A 21349-nucleotide genomic window follows, 5' to 3' on the forward strand; every position below is an offset into this window, starting at 1 on the left:
CCTATGGGGCTGAAAAAATTTCTATCTATGGATTGAATGCTAATAAGTTCTTGGAATCTCATATGATTGTGGTTTATTTTAAGTTTGTAATTAGTTTATTATTTCCCAGAGATTTCTATGTCTACTTAAGTTGCATTAAGAATGACTGTATCTTTATTCATGTTTTATTCAGCATAAACTATACTACAAAGCTGGACAAATACAAGATAATTAAATTCTTCTTCCTGTTCTTGATTTTCTACTACAACCGCGTGGGCACTGTTTGGCATCCCAGAAGTCCATTTGATCCAAGCATTAGTGACACTAAAATTCCTTTATACGTTATTGCTTTTGAAACTTATGCTCTCCCAGTGAAGACGCTGCTCTCTCAAATAAGTACCTTTATGCCCATTACCTGAGTCCAATATTCACCACTACTTTCTTTACACCATGAAAGAGCCACATGAGCCCTAGCCCATTTGGCTTGGTGGATAGAGCATCGGCCTGCAGACTGAAGGGTCCCAGGTTCAATTACCGTCAAGGGCACATGCCTGGCTTGTGGGCTCAATCCCCAGTGGGGGACGTGCAGGAGGCAGCCGATCAGTGATTCTCTCTCATCATTGATGTTTCTATCTCTCTCTCCCTCTTCCTTCCTCTCTGAAATCAATAAAAATATTTTTTAAATATATTTTATTGATTTTATACAGAGAGGAAGGGAGAGGGAGAGAGAGTTAGAAACATCGATGAGAGAGAAACATTCATCAGCTGCCTCCTGCACACTCCCCACTGGAGATGTGCCCACAACCAAGGTACATGCCCTTGACCGGAATCGAACCTGGGACCTTTGAGTCTGAAGGCCGACGCTCTATCTGCTGAGCCAAACCGGTTAGGGCAAGAAATCAATAAAAATATTTTTTAAAAAAGAAAGAGCCACAAGAAAGAGCATGGGATTCTTTTCCCTTCATTTGAGCCTCAGTTATTCACCGTTCCTCTTGGTAGCAGGTGATTATTTGTGTAGAGGGGTAGTGTTTCCCCAACCTACAAAATGCGCCATTGTCTTCATCACTGCAAAGAGTTTGCTTTTCCAACAATCAGTTTCTAGCATTATATACTTCAGTACATTGCAGTTTTTATTGCTCAAATCCAAAATACGTTTAGTTGTGGAGAAACCACACATGAAATGCATGCAATGGGAGCAAACAAGGAACGTATCTTCGGATGACTAGTTGAAGAATATCACCAATGTTATGAAAACGGATTTATAGCCTTTGTTTTCAATAGCATTTCTTTTAATATGTCAACAGTGAAACCACTCCTTGCTTTCCATTTACATATAATGAAATAACAGCCATACATTATTTAAGTGTGGAAGGGCATTGTTCACTTTATTAATGTACATGGAATGGCTTACTTGAAAAGGTCTTTTGTTGGCTTGAAGGTCACAATGCCTCAGCTTTCAAATCTGACACATAATTAGCACATTTGTGAATTATTTGAAAAGGGCAGCAGCTTCGGTACCCCTCTCCCCAGACCCCAGGATCCACTCACAGAAAGTGAAATTCAGTCATCTAATTGCTTTAATATGTCTAGGATAATTTGCACTGCACTTGCAGAAAATATCTATCCATAAATTTGAGCACTGTTTAAGTAAAAGAAAAAAATTATTAGATCAATCTTTTGGTCAAATCAGAAAAATGCTGGTTAATCCTAAATTTAAAATTTATAAAAAAGTGCCCCATGTAGACTTTCTTTCTTTCTTCCTTTCTTTCTTTCTTTCTTTCTTTCTTTCTTTCTTTCTTTCTTTCTTTCTTTCTTTCTTTCTTTCTCTCTCTCTCTCTCTCTCTCTCTCTCTCTCTCTCTCTCTTTCTCTCTCTCTCTCTCTCTCTCTCTCTCCTCTCCTTCCTTCCTTCCTTCCTTCCTTCCTTCCTTCCTTCCTTCCTTCCTTCCTTCCTTCCTTCCATGTATCATCTTTCTCTTTTTCCCATTTAAAAATAGACATCTTGTTCTGAACATTTCTTGGCACCATGTTTGTTATAAGCCAATCCAGTGACATGGAACCACCCTAAGTAGAAAGTTTCTGTTCATATGCACAGACTTAACTTTTTAAATGTAAATTAAAATTAATTTTTATCATTAATTTCTGGAACTTGTATTTTTTTCTTTTTTACTGAGTTTATTGAGGTGACATTGGTTAATAAAATTATACAGGGTTCAGGTATAATTCTACAATATTATCATCTGTATATTATAATATGTGTTTACCTGTGGGATCAGGCCTAAACCGGCAGTCGGACATCCCTCTCACAATCCAGGACTACTGGCTCCCAACCACTCACCTGCCTGCCTGCCTGATTGCCCCTAACTGCTTCTGCCTGCCAGCCTGATCACCCCCTAAACACTCCCCTGCCATCCTGATTGACACCTAACTGCTCCCCTGCCGGCCCGATAGCCCCCAATTGCCCTCCCCTGCCGGCCTGGTCCCCCTCAACTGCCCTCCCCTGCAGGCCTGGTCCCTCTCAACTGCCCTCCCCTGCAGGCCTGGTTGCCCCTAACTGCCCTCCCCTGCTGGCCATCTTGTGGCTGTGGGCACCACCATCTTTGAGGACGTGGCAGTCAATTAGCATATTCCCTCCTTATTGGCTGTGGGCATCACCATCTTTGGGAAGGCGTGAGGGTTAATTAGCATATTCCCTCTTTATTAGAAAGGGTAGCAATCTCTTACATCATGAAACAACACCCCAAAATCTCATTCTGCAGGGTAAATCATTTCCCACTTTTTCAACTATTTTGATTACTTGCCTCAATATTTCCATAAAGTATACTTATACAACTATATTTGTAATTTTAAATTTTGTCATGTACTTCATTATAAGTAATTTATGTCCTATATCCACCCTCCATGCTATAAAAGAAAGTTAAATAGCTCTAATGTTAGCACCATGGTTGCTTGGGTATTCCATCACTTAAATTCATAATCAATCATTTCCTTTTCTTGTTTGTTTGTTTTTGAATGAATTTAGTAGCAAAGCAAAGTTGAACTGAATTAAAATTGTTGTAAACTTCATATGCCTCTGGCAAGAAGAGTTAATGGGAAAAATATTGAGAAGGGGTATCTGCCTTTGTTGTCAGTTCTCTTAGTCTTTTTTTCCCTTTTTAAAAATTATTTTATTTTTCTATTATGGTTTGCATTTAATACTATTTTGTGTTAGTTTCAGGTGTACAGAGCAGTGGATAGACATTCATGTAGATTACATGTTCCCTCTGATAATTCAAGTCCCCACCTGGTACCATAGATAGCTATTACAACATTGTTAACTTTATTCCCTATAGCAGACTTAAGTTTTCCAAAATTCTCAGTTGAAAATGCAGCACAACTAAACACTTTCCACTCAATTAATGACCACATTAATATTCTGTCTTCTTTTGTTCAGACATACCTGAACTTTTCTTTACCAGAACTGTTATGTCAGGTAAACTTTCTAGATAAATCAAGTAGTGCTATTTCCAGATTAAGGAACATGGAGTTGCAGTAATATTTTATACAGATTAAAATTTATAAGGGAGCTAGTATTCTGTGAAAGAAAAAAAAATTACGTGATAGAAATAAAATCTCTTTACAGTTCTAATTTGAGTGATCTGTGACATATTTTCTAAAGTCACATCAATGTGTAAATGAAAGCCAAATTTCCTCCAATAATAATTATTCCTAATTTTTATGGGGCTCTTTTGGCAGTCAAGTATGTTCCAAAGCACAGCATGAAGGCAATTCCCTACTAAGAAACCACCATGCAAATAAAGTATTTTGTGAAATAGTTTAAGATATTTTTAAGACATCTGACATCTTTGATATATCTAACTTTGACAATGTTTCAAAAGTCTGTGTCTAACCTTCATTATTCAAGAGATACTTGTGGAAAGTTTCTACCCAATTAGGAAAATTAGGGCATTGGAATGTTTTAGAGATAAACAGATCTGGGTTTGAACCTAATTCCCACAATTAATAAGCTTTCTGACCACGGGCAAGATATTAACTTCTCTAAGCCTGTTTTGTCATCTGTAAAATGGATATGGTAATATGCACTTCACTGGGGAGCTGTGATGATTAAAGGAGATAATGTACAGAGAGGGCCTGATACCTGCTAGCCCTGACTATGTATGCATCTCCTTTCAGCTCATCTCTCTACTAATTGCGGTTGGATAAGAACATTAAGTCTCTCAAAAGGTTTTAGGAATTACAACCTTAGAAGCCTAAAGAACTTAACAAAAGGTCTAACCCTAGAGTCACACACTCAAATGTTTTTAGGACTCATGCAGGGAATACAAACAGTCTAGATGTAACTCAGTGGTTGGGGTGGGGTCGTGGGTCCTCATCTGTGTGCATGCCCTACCTCCAGGCATTACAGATCATTAAAACAAGAAGAAATAAAAGGTGAAACTTAACTGCCTTAACAAAATAACAGTCTGTTGGCTTACTTTAGTTCATAGGTTACCAGTTTGTGACCTCTGACCCCATTCTGTAATTTTCTATTGTATGAATAGAAAAAAAAGTTAAACAGGGAGAATATACTCAAACCAATCAGTAACAGGGAGACTATTAACCAGGGAAAGGTGTGCTCTTTATGCCACCCTGAATTAAAGTAGTCACAAAGGTCCCCTCCATTGAAATGATGGACCAGACTTTTTATTGATATTGTGCCATATCTTTATCTAAATTCAAGAAAAGCAGAATCCCTTCTTTATCAAAAAGAAAAGTTCCTACTCATCTATAATATGAGCATAAAGTTAACTACAGTTTTTTAATTGACTACAGTGCATTCTTTATTCAGATTTATACTTTAAGTTTTGAATGAAGAATACGTGAGAAAAGAAAGCTCTTGAGTCCAGGGTTAATTTCTGTCTGACTACACATGTTTATTGGGAACATCCAAATCTGACAAATCTGTAGCAAAGAAACAAATGAACACAGGCAAATTCTGAGTACGGGTATTTAGCAATATAGCTGACATCCGTTCTTTCTTTTTAACTTGGTGTTTGAGAAGGAGACAGATTTCTTTCTGAATTTGGAAAAGGACAAGGGTTCATGAAACCCCGTGAAGGGGCCTGAAGAATAGAAAGAGAGGCCCGTGCCCTCTGGACATGATAGCAAATAGCAAACTTTTAAGTCACTGGCCAGATCACTGATGGAGGGAACACCAAAAGTTCCTCAAGGCATTGGGCAATATCCAGAGTCGGACTAGACACTCTGAGTTTAAGTTGCCATTGAGATATATGAGTAGACATAGCCAACAGGTATGCAGTTAGGTGTATAGTTAGGAAGTGTAGTTAGGAAGCGCCCACTTACTCTTCTTAGACACCAATATTTATTAGGCAGATAGAAGAGGAGAACCCTACGATGAGTCTTAGAGAAGATGGCCAGGAATAGAGAAGGTTATCCACAATACTCTAAAGTTGTAGAGAGAGGGAGAAGAGAAAGTGTCAAGAAGGTAGCCTAACAATCAAACACTGAGAAGTCAAATAAGTGACCCCTAAAATTATCCACTGGTTTAGCTACACAGAGGGCCATTCTTAGAGTCATTTGGTTGGAATGATGCTCACACCAGCCTCGTGTGAACTGAGGACTGCGTAGGTAGTGCAGTGACCCCATGTGTCTTGTAACCCAAAGCAGAGAGCTAGAGGCTGCCTGGACAAGACTCACTCCCCCATTCCCATCTATTCATTTCTTTCTACTTCACCTCTCAAACATTTCTCGTATTATCTACTTTTCTTGCTCCCCACCCTCATCAAATTTACTGTCAGTTTTTTAAAGATCCTTGTGTACAGTCTCCGCTTTCATTTCCAGTCATTGTGCCTTCTCTACGATATATTCACCATACTGCCACTGACAAGTTTTTTCAAATAACAAACTTGATTCCCCTATTATCATTTTCCCATCCCCACACTATATTACCTTCCCTAAAAAGTCCTATATAATCTGGTCTAAACTCATCATGCATAGTTTGTTGTTATTATTTATTTATTTATTTATTATTATTATTATTTTGCTTCAGATATATCAACCTACTTCAGATAGTTATGCTTCCTTCTGCCACAGGACATTTGCACATGCTGTTCTCTTTAGCCTGGAATGTGTTCCTCCTCCTTCCTCACTGCCACCCTTATACCACTTAGACCTGCTTAACAGGTGTTGGTCAGATCTCAGCTCAAAAGTAATTCCTTGGGAAAAGTTTCACCAATACTACAACCCTCCACCCATCCCTAAGACCCTTCTCTACCCAAGTCAAGTTTTTCCTTCAGAGCATGATTCTCAGTTTGTAATTACATTCACTGAGGAGATTATTAGACTAGTGATCATTTCTTCTCTTTATAAGAGCAGGGACCTCATCCCTGTTTTCTGATCCTTGGGCCCTGAGTTCCTAGTACCTGATATATGGTAGCCAAACAAATAGTGAATATGGTAGCCTAACTTCAGTGAATGAATAAATGCATAAGTGCATAAATTCATATGCTTGAGAATGTATCCTCCCCAAAGAGAGAAAGGAATATGGAGCTTAGAGGGAGGAGACAGCAACAGAAATTCAGGACAAGCGAGAAAGAGGAATGAGATTTCCCTTTGAAATTCATTCGCAATATTCCACAAAGGCTTAGAAAGCTGGACTTCAAAGAGAAGTAACACACTTCTCTTCTTGTCTGGTCATCCTACTTAACAAAGCCTGGGGGGAAGAGGCTTTCAAGTTTTACTTTCACTTAAGATATCAAATTGGGAATCACTGAAAAGCTCCTGATTTAGCTTTCAATTAATTTATTTTTAATCAAATAAAATAACTCTTCAAAGGGCCCAAGCTGGCTGCCAAATGCGGGTAAGTATGGCAAACGAAAAAGTGCGGTAACTCCCTTCAGCACACCTGTGAGCTTTAGTGTCTCCTCCAGAAAGTAATGTAATGATCTCATGCTTTGTTTCCAGAAAAACCTAGCTGGGGGCCTGGGGCTGAGTCGGAGAAGCATAGCAGGGGGGGTGTGGTCTTCAGATGTTGGCATCCAAGTGACCTCTGGCTAAACAACCCAGCACTCCTGTTCCTCAGTGAAACAGTGCTGCGAGGCAGCTACTTGTAGTAACAAGAAATGACCATGAATTATGAGTTTTGTAGAACATTTAACTAATAGAATTGTGCTATAAAAGTGCATGGCAAGGTGCAGGGAAACAATTTCATAAGTAACAAATATTGATTATGCATCTATCATGTGGGCTGGAACTGCCAGGGAAATCAAAGACAATGAAAGCAAATCTCAAGAAACACAATCTATTTTAAGAGGACACACGAAAGAGTCAGAAAATGAAACTGTAGCTTTAAAGTCCATAGGAAGCTAGAGGTAAGTGAATCTCACAGAGGCCACTGTACTCAGGATGTTTCATGGAAACAAATTATTACCAAGGAACTTCCTATTTTCTTGGACTATGCATCTTAAGCTGCCTCCCAAACTTTATGAACTTTAAATCACACAATCCTGTCCCTGGTATAGTGTCTCTAATATAATTATTTGCCTCTGTCTTTGGTTATCCCTCTCATTTCAATAGTTTTATTTTACTATTATGTAATCTGATAACAAAATTACACAGGAATTAGACAGGAGATAGACTGATCAGGCAATTTGGTTGTTAATTTAAACATAAAATGTCTAAATAAAATATTAGCAAATTAAATCTAACTTTATAGTAAAAGAATAATACAGCAAGACAATGTAGCTTGTCCCAGGAATAAACCAAGGTTTTATGATTGAGAAATCAAACAATGAAATTCCTTGTCTTAATATATTTCAAAACATTTTAGAAAAAAAATTGATAATAGTTGTATGCCTTTTCTTATTAAAGCAAAGCAAAGCTAAACAACCAACCAAAACCCTTAGTGAATAAATACAAGGAATCATTCTTAACAGAAACAGGTGAAATTCTAGAAACTGAAAGCGAATATCCTGCTCAAAACTTAAAATTAAAACAAGCATTCCCACTGTCACTGAGGTAAATCAATAATTTATTTAAAGTTCTAGTCAATGTAAATAAACCTAAAAAATAAATTATGGCTGCAAATATTGTAAAGCAAGAAGAAATATATTCTCAGGTGATAAAATTGTCCATCTAGCGAATGCAAGATAATTATCTAATATGCTGAGTATTAAGTAAGACAGCTTCATACAGGATAAATAATATATATTCCTTTCCTATACATCAACTGCCATCAGAGAAAAGTTACAGTGACACAATGTCACTTTCATAATAGTAAATAAAGTTAAAAACTTCTTAGTATGTATACTTATGAAATAGCACAATTATATTTTATATATGCATATATTTGTATGCATATGTCTATATGTATTGCTTTTTACTTAATGTCATACTAGTAAAAGAATAACTGAATGAATGAGAATAAATATATTTTTGGATAGGAATACTCAATATTGTAAAATAAAATTTCAACTCTCACTAAATTGGTTTACTAATTTAATAGATCTAAATTGACCTTATATAACTTTTCATGTACATATGAAAGACTAGTAAAAATAATTTACAAAATAAAGAAAAAGAATAATATAATGAGTAATTAAAACACACAGAAAGTTTGCTTTACAGAGCAATGGAAACAATAATGGTGATGACCCAATTGAATACCACTTGGTAGGAAATTTAAAAAAAAATTCAATATATGTAAAAGACTGACATATGACTGCATAATTTATTTAATTTGAAATAATGAAAACCTAAAAAGTCAAAATGCAAAAGATTACAAAAAGTATTTGTAATATATAATAACCCAGGAAAGATTATTATCCATATGGTATATAGGTTCTAAACATCAATAAGAAACAAGCTATTTAAAAAAGGACAAAATATTTAAACAGATACTTCACATATGAAATACAATGACTGATAAATACATAAAAAGATGCCCAATCTATCTCTTGATTCATTTAGCAGGAAATGCGACTAAGAAAATTACGTTTTGTTATTAACATTATAATAATTAAAAAGTTTTATATTATCTAGGATTGCTGAAGATATGAACAACTGGAAAGTTATATGGCAACTTTTCAGAGGGCAATTTAGCCTCATCTGTAAAAATTTAAAATTTGTGAAACTGGCACAATTCAGTTTAATGTAGTCTGTCTTCCAGAAAGGCTTGCATATGTGAAGGAGCATAGAGCTACAGGAGGGTCAGTTCAACTGCATTTTTAACATTAAAATGAATCTAAATATATATTAATGGATAATAAATCATATTATGTAATACTATGATTCTGTAAAAAAAGGAAAAAACTCTGCTGTCAAAATATCCCAAATATATAATTTTAAGTGAAAAATATTTCAGGATGTATATAAAGTATGTTCCTATTTAAATAAAATTATGTTATATACAGGTATAAATATTAAGTATGAAGTCTACAGTGATAAACCCCAACTGTTAACATGAGTTGTATATGGGTTGGAAGTTAGATTACTATTGCCATGAAGAGAAGCATGTCCTTTTAACTGTATGTTTCTATACTGGCTGAAATTTTTCCAAGTAACTTTTTTTTTCACTATATAGTTATCTAATTTATAAATCAGTGATTAATGAAATGGTTCTATATACAGCATATACTAGTATTGACTTGGAAACATGCCAATGACAAATAAAAAAGAATGTATATTATGATCCTATTTATTATAGCAGTGCGTGTGTGTGTATGAAAGTGTGATATTTAAAATATTGTTCACCAAAATGGTAATTGTGCTTATCTTTGAGAAGACTCAAAATAATTTCAACTCTCCTTTTCCATACTTTTAAAAATCTATGGATTGAACTAGTATAATGAATCTCTTTTCTAACCAAAAAACAAATAAACAAAACAGCAAAGTAATTTTCCCTTTGAAGCGAATAAAAAACTTTCTGTAGCTATATTTGTACTTCATACCAATCATGAGTGTCACTTAATCATGACACTGCAAATTCTGAGAATCTAGAAGCACTTGAAATGGGGTATGTAATAATTAAATGATGCTAGGTAGAAGACAGTTTCTGTTGTTTCATATGCTGCACATTTAAAATAATTCAAAACAAAAGATCCAGGCATTGGTTTTACCTCATGTTTACTTGACATAATGACAAATATCAACTGCATCAAAGCCTATTGCCAATCAGACCACACAAAACTGACCTTAATAACAAATAAAATTATATTTGTTTGAAATTCAAAATGTATCCATGCATAGTGTAGTCTGTGTGTGTGTGTGTCTGTGTCAGTGTATCTATCTGCAGCAGGCCCAAGGTGATGATTTTTATCATTACGAGATTATAATATAGTCCCACATTTCTTCTTTTTTCTTTTCTTACCTTGCCCTCCAACTCTATTCCAATTGACATCTGAACTTGTTCCACTCCAATGAATCATTAAAGCTGAAAATATCCATTTGCTAAGTGGACATATGCCCATGTTGTTCTGAAAACAACAGGCCTCAGTGTGCTGTGTCAGTGTGTGCCTTCATAAAAGAAAGAAATGAAGTGAACACACACACAAGACTTAAAACATAGATTTGGCTGTTAGAGTGGTTCTTCTAATGAATTATCTAAAGTATGTGTTCTAATGCTTAAATTGAGGACTGCAATATATACTATCCTAAGAGTCCCATTTCACCAAAAACTTTTCTCATCTTTTATTCTGAAACAATATACAGCCATAGGAATAGACATACAGCACACTGATATGCAACGTAAATTACCATGGTAAAGCCATCAAGACCGTTTCCTCAAGGTCTCTCTCTAGATTAAGCTATTATTCACCTAGAATCACCACCCAAAGGAAAAAAAGTAGGCTCCTCCTGCCAAGTAAATGTAACATAACAGCATAAAATAAAATGTATTTAACTATCAAAGAGACAAAACAAATCTCAACTATAAATTAAAGATGAGATCAAGCATAGTTTCCTGAACTGGTGATCTACTTTGTTGTCTGCTGAGGGTCAGGCATAAATATGAAGCATGCAGCTTCAGTGAGCCCTTATTAGCAGGACCAGTGCGTAAAGGGCATAAGTCAAAAAAATTCTATAATTGGCCTTCATTATCATTAAAATTGACGTCAAAATTCAAAGCAATTTTATGATCAGCGACCTGACCTCTCAAGTGGCAGAAAGAGAACTGATTTTCTCAGAGACGGAATATGCTACGGCCAATATAAAGTTTTCAGTCAGCTTAATTCTGAACCAATATTTTTTGTATATATTACTCTGTTCAATTGCTAGTGTGAAAAAAGAAGTTTTCATACACTGCAAAGTTAATTAAGTCATACTGTATAAACTTTTCAGATATGGATGAGCCAGCCAAGACCACCTGACTCCCTAATTCACCAAAATACCCACACCCAGATACATTCCTTACTTCCATTAGAAAAAAGGGGGGTCTCTTAGTGACAGTTAACAATTAATTGTCTGACAGCATTTGTTTGGGGAGATATCAGATTAGCAACTGGCACAATTATTTTTTTTCCTTACAGTCATCTGTTTATGATTAAACTAGAGGCCTGGTGGTGTTCCTTGGCCTGGCCGGCGATCGGGCTGATTGCGGGGAGAGGGGTGGCCAGCCTAGGGGAGGGACCGAGGGAGTTTGGCCAGCCTCAGGAGGTTGGCTGTGGGAGCGCACTGACCACCAGGGGGCACCTCCTGTGTTGAGCGTCTGCCCCCTGGTGGTCAGTACACATCATAGCAACCGCTTGACCGGTTGGTCGTTTGGTGGTTCGGTCACTTAGGCTTTTATATATAGAGAGTCTAACATTGAGGAAAATAGGTAAACAAGTTTTAAAATTATTAGAATTATAATCCTGGAGAAAAACTCTTATTCCTCAGCATTAATGGCCCATAGTAAGACAAATTGAAAGAACACAATAGGTGTGTGAATGTGTGTACATGTGTATGGAGAAGCAGGAGTGGGGTAAGCATGGTTGTGTATGTGTGTATGAAAGCCACGGCAAAATATGCAAATCAGTACACAATTATTAAATTCTATGATTTCTATGTTACCCTCATCATTTGGTTCTCCAAATCTTGTGAGGGCTCCTTGGATGGGTTCTGGATTTAAATTACATGATATACTAGTATAGTGGAGTGTAGCTAAGCGATGTGATATAGGTTGCAAAGAAAATCAAAGATTCAGGCCCTTTAAGTTTGGCGATGATAGAAGTTATATCTCTGGCACTTCCACAGCATACTGAAATGCTGGGTCCATATGGTGAGTAACGGCTGTAATTAGAAAATATGATAGCCATGGCTAGGTGGCTTAGTTGGTTGGAGCATCGTCTATGCACTAAAAAGGTTGCAGGTTTGATCGCCAGTCAGGGCACATATGGGAGGCAACCAATCCATGCGTCTCTTTTACATTGATGCCTCCCTCTCTCTCTCCCTTCCTCTCTCTCTAAAAGCAACAAACATATCCTCCTCAGGTGAAGGTTTAAAAAAATATGATGATGTTGAGACACTTGCTATGTAATCTTGGAATGTTTCTCAATATTATTAATTGTTGCATTAGCTTTAGAGGGGAAGATGGAGACAAAGAAAGAGAGTTTATTTCACTAACCTTCCTTCATTAGAGGAAGGTTACCAATGCATTAATTCTACCTGCAGAAGTCTAAATTGTTATGTTCCTGAGGACAGAAACCATCCTATCCCTCTTTGTAGTTCTAATACTTTGCAACCAGTGGTGTGCTCAAAGGCCTCTGGAAAACTGAATGAAGTCAACCTTGCAAATAAAATATTTTTTACATTGTCTTCTCTACAATGTTTATAAGTAACCTGTTTACAGAGGACTAAAGACAATAACAAATTCCACAAATATTTATTATGTATTAGGTCTATTGTAGACACTCAAGGAAAAACAGAAGAGAGGGGAAAAATTCTTCCAAAGCTTCAAGAAATGAAACATTTAGATGTAAATACACAAAGCAAGATATTAAATGAGTAAAACACGGATTCCTGATTAGCTTCAGAGTAAGGAAATAATGCAATGAAGCATTACAAAAATAGTTGGATTATTTTTTAAAATCTTAAAGAAAGAGGCCCAGCTGGTGTGGCTGAGCAGTTGAGCATAGAACCATGAACCAAGAAGTTACCAGGTCAGGTCACATGACCTGGTTGCAGGCTCGATTCCAGGTGGGGGGCGTGCAGGAGACAGCCAATTGATGATGTTTCTTTCTCATCAATGTTTTTCTCTCTCTCACTCTCTCTCTAAAAATCAATTTTTTAAAAAATCTTGAAGAAAGATAGTTTCTACATATCAAATGAATTGTTTTTTAAACTATGACTATGACTATTTTGTTAAAAAATATGTGTTAATAGGAAACATATTTTTGTTTGTTTGTTTTTGTTTTTTTTAATCCTCACCTGATGATATTTTTTCCCACTGATTTGTAGGGAGAGTGGAAGAGAGAGGAAAAGACAGAGAGAAACATCAATATGAGAGAAACATATGGATTGGTTGTCTCGTGCACGAGCCCTGACCAGGCTTCAGGCCTGAGGAGGAGCCTGCAACCAAGGTATGTGCCCTTCACTGGAATCAAACCCAGGACTCTTTGGTCCGCAGGCCAACGCTTTATCCACTGAGCCAAACCTGCTAGGGTGAAATATATGTTTTAATAAACCCCAGTATTGAAAATTTCTGGGTAAAATAAAAATTATATTTAATAAATAGTAAACTGTATAATGAAACCTAGTTAAATGTTATGTTATTCCATTCCTATCTTTACAACAGTATCTCCTATATATTTAGTTATTTGCATTATGATCTCAAGCAATGTAAAACTTGAATCAAATTCAAGAAAGCAGGGCTACACCGGAGGTAGTTCAATGCACCACTGCTACATAGCTCCACATGGCTGCACGAGCCGGGGCTGGATTCTGGCCTGCACTGCTCCAAGGTCTGGAATCCCAGCTGCAGGAGTAGGAGAGCATTTTGCATCCTCTAGTCTGGACCCTGACCCTGCTTCAGGAAGGCGGCTGGCTTTCACTGCACCTGGAGCCATTCAAATGCTGTCAGGCTCAGCCTCCAAGAAAGAAATCCCACAGTATCTGGCTTGCTCTGTATGCAGCTTGGTTCCAAAAGTCAGCAGACAGGCCTGGGTCTTGTGGGCAGAGGGTGGGCTTTCTCCCCTCTGAGATGGCAACCTTAATGAGTGCCTCACTCTTGGGACAGAAAGGAGCATACACGGTACCCTGAATGCTTAGTAGCCAGAAACAGAGAATCTATATATATAAAAGCCTAAGCAACCATCCGGTAGCTATGACACGCACTGACCACCAGGGGAAAGACACTCAACACAGGAGCGGAAACCACAGGCATGGAAACATGGAATAGACTGATGAATCTCAGAGGGAAGGGGGGAGGGGGGGAAGAGATTAACCAAAGATCTTATATGCATACTAGAGGCCCCGTGCACCCGTAGGGTCCCTCAGCCTGGCCTGCAGGGATCGGGCCGAAACCAGCTCTCCAACCTCCCCGAGGGGTCCTGGATTGCGAGAGGGCGCAGGCCAGGCTGAAGGATCCCACTGGTGCACGAATCCGGGCACTGGGCCGCTAGTGTCAAATAAAAGCCCAGTCCATTTCTCACTGCCACAGTTGAGTCCCACTTCACCTTCAGCCTCTGACTACTGTCGAATCCACCTGCCTGGGGCTGCCAGGCTTTGGAAAGCACCTAATATCTCTCTCTCCTGTTGGTTAATTAACACTAATGGGCAGCTGTCCTCCCTGCATAAAGCCACAGCCATCGCTGGAATTAATGGAGGGCTAATTACACTGTTTGTTCAGGCGCAGTGTGTCTCTTCCCTCCAGCAGCCTACCTTTTGGACCCTCATTGCTCATTATCAACTCCACCAGTGGAGGAACAAGACAAGACTGTCAGCTGTGCCACTTCAGACATTTCCAAGAAAAAGCTTAAATCTAAGAAATGCCACTCCAGGCTTCCTCTGCAGGGTTTTTAGCTAGGCAAAATCCCTCTTATAATCTTTGTTCATAATTCCTCCCTCAACGCTGAATTATATTAAGAACTGGAAATCTTTTCTGCAAATGGCTTGCTTTTAAATTTGCTTTTCAGACATCTCTAAGGATCACTGGCAACTCAAGTGAAATTCCTTAAATCCTCTCTCCCGGCACTTTCTACTCAACCTATTCATTTCAGTTGGATGCATTTTCCCTCTCTTTCTCCAGCAATGGACTACAAACTCTATTGCTCTTTCTTTTCCCATAAGTAAACTAATGCCAGTTCCTACTATTTTTCCTTCAGTTATCTTCCACACCTAGTCTTTTTCAAAGCCCACCCTATCATTTCCCCCTTTTTCAAACTAAACTCCTCGCTCTCCACATAATCATTATGCTGCCACAATCACAGCCTGTCCTTTCTGGAGTCTCCGGGCGCCACAGTTGAGCTGCCTTTATTGATTTCTGAACTCTGAACTATCGTTCTTTGTTCTTTTTTCTGACTCCTTATTTTCTTCACGCAATTGCTTTCCCCTCTCACCTATTCTCCCATCCTCCAGACTTTACGTTTCCCTCGCACTTTTCCTCATTCTGCTCTCTTCACTTTCTCTATGTGAAACATAACATATAAGCAATATGGATTCTTTTTTCTTTGTGTTTTTAAAAATATCATACGTATCTTCTTTCTCTTTGGGTTAGTAACTAATGTCCTTTTGTTTTGCTAATAGAATCTGTAAGCCAGGGGCTACTGCGACATCTATATTTCATGAATTGAATAGTAGAATATATTGTCATAATCCCGTAATTGTGGAAACCCTCTTTGGGGAGCTATGAAGTCCTGAGGGACAAGACACAAATGCTGCGGTAGATTAGTTAAACCATACAGTAAGGAATTAATCATAGTTGTTTATCCAGTTAAATATTGTGAGTTACAGTGAGTGTTTAGCTTTATTTTGAACATTTCTTTCATTCTTTCAAAATTTGCAGCCTGGTGACAGTGGCCATTTTAAAATTGGTTCAGTAAAATCCTCAGGTTTACCTTTACTCTGTTAATAGGTATAGATGAAATGGAGTTTGCTCTATGAAAATATCAAGCATCATAATTTGAAAAAAAGAAATGGCAGTACAGCTATTGGGATGCATATACTGAATTCTCTCTGCTATTATCTTGCATTTTACTTATACTATCTGCCATACAGGTGAGTAACCTCAGAGGTCTCATTAGCATTCTAAAGTAGTGTCTGTCTTCAAATATGTCAGGCTAGTGGTAACACATCTTATCTCTTAAAATAGTACTTAATAATATAAACTAAAATCTTTCTAACTGTCTACTCTTTAAAAATCTCCCTCAAAAAATATCTGAAGCATCTATTTAAAAGTGCCGTGCATATACTCTATTTTGGGAGTTCATAAGTTTAAAAAGATATAATGTGGAAGAAGAATCATTCTAATATTAAGTATTACTTTATGATTAAATAAATATGCATGTGAAAGCAAAAACGACCCTAATTAATTTACCAAGTCAAATTTTCTACTTATATATATATACCACTTTTTAAAATAAATCTTTGTTGTTGAAAGTATCACATATGTCCCCTCTGTTCCCCCATTGCCCTCTCCCACCCCCTCCCTGCCCAGTCTTTACATGTGTCACTTTTAATTCATCACTATAATCATGCAAAATTGCTGGGTAATTCAAAGAAAGAATTCTTTTCTACAATGTCTATCATACTATGAATGAACTCGTTGTGTGTGTGTGTGTATATATATATATATATTTTTTATATATATTTAAATGTTCAAAAATTTAATGATTTTAAATGCATGTGTGCTTCGTGTAAACACAGTAAGATATGAAACGGTGACAACGTGATGTAGATAAGTTGGCTCACACAATGCCTACTCTCAACTCCACTTTCCTTTCTGCTTTTCTACCATCTAGAGCAGTGGTTCGCAACCTTGGCTGCACATGAGAATCACCTGGGAATCTTTTCAAAATCCTGATTTCTGGGCCTCATCCTCCGGAAATTCTGTTTCTTTGTTATGGGGTGGGGCCACAACATTAGTAACAAAGAAACAGAATTTCCCAGGATGAGGCCCAGAAATCAGGATTTTAAAAAGATTCCCAGGTGATTCTAATGCGCAGCCAAGGTTGAGAACCACTGTTCTAGTGCATACTGTGGGTTCTAGCCAGATCCCCTCTTCAGAATGGATGTACCCATTTCCCACCTGCTGGGAAACCCTGCTTTTGAGTCTCACTATAAACTGCCCTGGGCTGTAGGAAACTACCTTCCCGAGGTAATGCCCCTTCTCAGGATGCACTCATAATAGCAGCCTGAACCAGCGAGAGAGGTTCAGCCCCCTGGCCTCAATTTGTGACGATTCTCACAAATCCTCTGAGTTCCAGAATCCCCAAAAGACCAGGGGAGAGCTCAGTCACAACTACATTGTAAGCCAGCTCCTCCCTCTACCAGTGATGGCGAACCTATGACACTCGAACTCATTTTTTTGGTTGATTTTTCTTTGTTAAATGGCATTTAAATATATAAAATAAATATCAAAAATATGTCTTTGTTTTACTATGGTTGCAAATATCAAAAAATTTCTATATGTGACACAGCACCAGAGTTAAGTTAGGGTTTTTCAAAATGCTGACACGCTGAGCTCAAAAGGTTCGCCATCACTGCGCCTGCCTTCATCCCTTTCTTACATGTTTATCTTCTAAAATCACACCCAGGAAGCTTTCTGCATGCAATGTTCTATATCACAGCCTGCTTCCTGAGGACCTATTTTAAGAAAACCCAAATACCTAGAAAATAAAATACTTTTTCTGTCTACCTTGTTGTTGAGCTTGGCCCTGTGCCAATGAGATTAGACATAATTCACCAGGGAAGGATTTTTCTTCTTCATTCATAGTCAGGATTCACTAGGATACGTTCCTTTGACATTCTCCACTTTTGTCTTTCTCTTACCCTGGATATAGACAAGATGCCTGGAGGGCAGCAGCATCAAAGCTAACACAGCAAGCATCCAAAAGAAGCCAGACCACTGAAAACATAACTGAGCAAGTGAACTTATGCCAGCAATCATCAACCCCTAAATGTGTGGATAAGGGGGGAGATAAAAAACACAAAAACAATTCTTTGTTAAGTTGATGGTTACTTGCAGCCAAATGCAATTCCTAAATGATGAAATGAAGGAATCACTCTATCTACAAATATATGTATGTGTGTAGTTGAGTGTTATTTATAACAACGAAGTAGAAGAGTTTTGTAAATGCTAACCTGTAGCCTATCCTTAGGAAGGAAAATTACAGTCATTAAAATAATTCCTCTGAAGACTGGTTTAATGTTGTTGAGAAGAACTCTTGATGTCTTATTACATTTAAAGGTATACGTCCCATTTCACAAATACACACTTACATGTTTGATGTAGCATCTTGGGAAGCTGCTTTATAGAAAAAAAAGTTTGCTTGCTCTGGCATGTTATATTTTTAAAAGGTGGCCACATTAACATATATCTTATTTCACATGCTCTTCCAAAAACGAGTCTAACATTTTTCCACTGAGGAGTGGCGAGGTCTATGTTCTTTCCCCTAGAACCTGAGCAAGGGCTTATGACTGCTCCTGACCCACAGAAAACAAGAGATGATAAATGATTGCTGTTGTTTTAAGTCACTACATTTTGAAATGACTTGTTATGCACCATTAGATAACAGCAGAACCTGTAGATTTGCTTAATTATTACCTGATATCTCAAAGTACAGTCTTTTTTGTTTTTTACTTGAAGATTGCAGGAAAGTTTATAGATTTACTTAAAATATATTTAATATGGGGCCATTACTTTTTAAAATTGGGATGAAAAATGAGAAAAAAGTATCTTAAGATTAGTTAGGTAAGTGGTGAAATCCTGGACCCTCGCACTAGAATTATGAATGAGTCTTAGCAGTTAAAACTGTATTTATCAAAATAGTAATGGTCAGCATTATTGTCTTTTTGTGAAAAGTACATCAAAATGTGTGCCACACATTATTTCTTCCAGCCAGCGGGCTTCCCATTCCTTGCAGAGACATGGTAAACAAAAGGAAACTATAGAAGATTGCATTTGAGTGGATGAGGAAAACTATAAAAATGCCGATTCCAGGCTAAGGTTTGAGAATACAGAACTTACTTGAGCCTGTTCCCACCTTCTGTGACAAAGCACACTGGTAGGTAAATGGGCAGCAGATATATCATACTTGAATGTAGTGATATGTAGGTAAAATGCCACAAAGGTCAAGAAAGAAACTTACTTCGAGATGTTCTTTTGGGTCAGGCTCATCTATCTCCTAACTTCCCATGTGTAATTTACTCCCATACTGCGAGATAAATGTAACTAAAATTCTAATTTATACAGAAAAGTCTCCAATAACAATGACAATATTTATTTGAAACACATACACATACACCCCTGAAATCAAACCTTACACTCCCTCCACCTAAAAAATTTGACTAGGGCATTTAAGCAATACCGAATCCATTCGTAGAAAATCAGCAGGTCAGGTAGAAAATGACTCACCCTACACAACGGTTGTGCAGAATGTTGCAGAGTCTGAATCGCTGCCAAGATATTTGGCTTTGGCATATCTCCACTCTTCAATTTGCTACAATGCACTTAACCTACCACTGTTATTCAGTGTGCTATCACTGTAATACAAGCGTCTGTGTATTCACCTGAGCTCAACTATTCCCTTGGCTAGGAACATTTCCAAATGGGTGATAAATATAAATGCCTGCCATTTTCCAAAGTACATATAATAAACATTTCTGAAATACTCTGAAAGCCTACAGTTAACAGTAAGCTTTTGTGTGCGTGGATTAGAGGATAAGAGGGTAAGAAGCACTTCATTAGCACCTCTTAAGTATTTATCGTTTCTGCAGTGACATCCTTGCCAGTTTCTTCAATAACATGAAAAAGTCAATAGTCAATATTTCAGATGGTGATGGCCCTCTTTTAGAATCCCAGGGACATACCCAGATGAGTTCTAGTGATTATTCATGGAATAACCTGTGCCTATACCCAACTCATTAAGCAGACTACTGAAAGGCCTTTTAAAAACTTACATATAAAGGGAAGCTTAGGTAGATAGGTGATAGATAGATAGATAGATAGATAGATAGATAGATAGATAGATAGAAAGAAATATAGACATACAGACATCAGGTGATAACAAAGATCAAATAATAACAAAACTAAACCACAGGTGTTCCCGTTAGCCAAAGAAGAATAACAAATCATCCCAAAATTTTGGTGAGTAAATACAATATAATTATATAATTTGTAAGATAAACTTTTAAATGCTACCAATAGAAATTGAGAAGCCACCTTAAACTCATATTTAAATGAAATTTTATTTCCAAGTAGAAAATATTTTCTCTCTTAATTCTATGTTGACCTGCTACTCTCAGACATGAAGATTGCAACTTTGCTCCTCTGGGTAATCAATGGCCTTGTTCATGACCTGGAGCAGGACATTAATGTCTTACAAGTCCTCATTCCTTAAATTAATCTAAATTTTGTCAGCACTTGGTTTGGAACTTGAAATTTTTGTAATCATACCTACCTTTGCATTATAAGTTCTAAATGGAAGACCATTTATTGGTATCTTCTTATTTATAGTAGAGTTGATACCATCATTACAAAACTATGTAAATGGAATAAGTATTTGGTCTAAACCATTTACTTTTATAACTATTTCAGAATTTCCCATGGTCCCATGCTCTTTTTTCCATTGATTTTTTTTATTTTTAGAGAGAGTGAAAAAGATGAGGAAAGGGAGAGAGAGAGAGAGAGAGAGAGAGAGAGAGAGAGAGAGAGAGAGAAACTTTGCTGTGAGAGAGACACATCAATAGGTTGCCTTCTGTATACAACCTGACCTGGCCAGGAATCAAACCTGCAACCCAGGTATTTACCCTTGACCCAGAATTGAACTCACAACCCTCCAGTCCATGGGCAGACACTAATTACTGAGCCAAACCAGCCAGGGCCTATGCTCTTTTTTTTTAAAACTCTTGTAACACATAAAATAGTCTAATAAGTACTTTATCCTAAAGTTTCTTTGCTGTGAATCAATATTTATTTATTTCATCAATAATTACAAATTGCAGGTTGCCAACTGTCCTCACAAAATCAAAGCTGACCACTGTAAAAAATGATATATATCCCATTGCCTTCTTTCCACATTGGTTATATTTACTATTTCTATTTCCAAATATTTCTTTTATCCCCAAATCATGATACATTCAATTTATACCTTGCATAAATTGTATACAAAGAAGAAAGTAGACGATGTATATCATCCCTAGTAGATTATATTTTAAACTGCTCCACAAAAAGAAAATGAC

At 37.2% G+C, this 21349-nt stretch overlaps 1 protein-coding gene across 1 annotated transcript in view; it reads right to left on the reverse strand.

Annotated features, from left to right (window-relative positions):
• The window catches only part of CTNNA3 (catenin alpha 3), a 1251491-nt gene that overhangs the window by 465478 nt on the left and 764664 nt on the right, over positions 1–21349 (reverse strand). The window lies entirely within an intron of this gene.

This window comes from Myotis lucifugus, unplaced genomic scaffold (assembly GCF_000147115.1).
Source record: "Myotis lucifugus unplaced genomic scaffold, Myoluc2.0 scaffold_62, whole genome shotgun sequence".
NCBI classification, from domain to species: Eukaryota; Metazoa; Chordata; class Mammalia; order Chiroptera; family Vespertilionidae; genus Myotis; species Myotis lucifugus.